This window comes from Cucurbita maxima, unplaced genomic scaffold (assembly GCF_002738345.1).
Source record: "Cucurbita maxima cultivar Rimu unplaced genomic scaffold, Cmax_1.0 Cma_Scf04950, whole genome shotgun sequence".
NCBI classification, from domain to species: Eukaryota; Viridiplantae; Streptophyta; class Magnoliopsida; order Cucurbitales; family Cucurbitaceae; genus Cucurbita; species Cucurbita maxima.
Window position 1 is genome coordinate 605 of NW_019276966.1, and position 552 is coordinate 1,156.

At 51.6% G+C, this 552-nt stretch overlaps 2 non-coding genes across 2 annotated transcripts; both read right to left on the minus strand.

Moving 5' to 3' along the window:
• Positions 1–133: 133 nt before the first annotated feature.
• On the minus strand, positions 134–252 carry LOC111476063. The gene has a single exon (XR_002716877.1). It is a non-coding gene; the product is annotated as a 5S ribosomal RNA (ribosomal RNA).
• A 133-nt stretch (positions 253–385) lies between these two features.
• Positions 386–504, minus strand: LOC111476062. The gene has a single exon (XR_002716876.1). It is a non-coding gene; the product is annotated as a 5S ribosomal RNA (ribosomal RNA).
• Positions 505–552: the final 48 nt, after the last annotated feature.

Below are 552 nucleotides of genomic sequence, written 5' to 3' on the forward strand. Positions count from 1 at the left end.
GACATGCCATGCGCACAAAATCGGATTTAACGCATGCGGGGCGGCATGATCGAAACGCGATGGGCGTGAGCGGGGGAGGTTCTCATTTGTAGAGAAAGGAAGAAAAGAACTCGGAGAAATGGAAAGAAAAAAAGGGGAGAAACACGAGGACTTCTCAAGTGGTCACCCAACTTACTACTACTCTCGCCCAAGCACGCTTAACTGCGGAGTTCTGATGGGATCAGGTGCATTAGTGCTGGTATGATCGCACCCGACATGCCATGCGCACAAAATCGGATTTAACGCATGCGGGGCGGCATGATCGAAACGCGATGGGCGTGAGCGGGGGAGGTTCTCATTTGTAGAGAAAGGAAGAAAAGAACTCGGAGAAATTGAAAGAAAAAAAGGGGTGCAACACGAGGACTTCCCAAGTGGTCACCCAACTCAGTACTACTCTCGCCCAAGCACGCTTAACTGCGGAGTTCTGATGGGATTCGGTGCATTAGTGCTGGTATGATCGCACCCGACATGCCATGCGCACAAAATCGGATTTAACGCATGCGGGGCGGCATG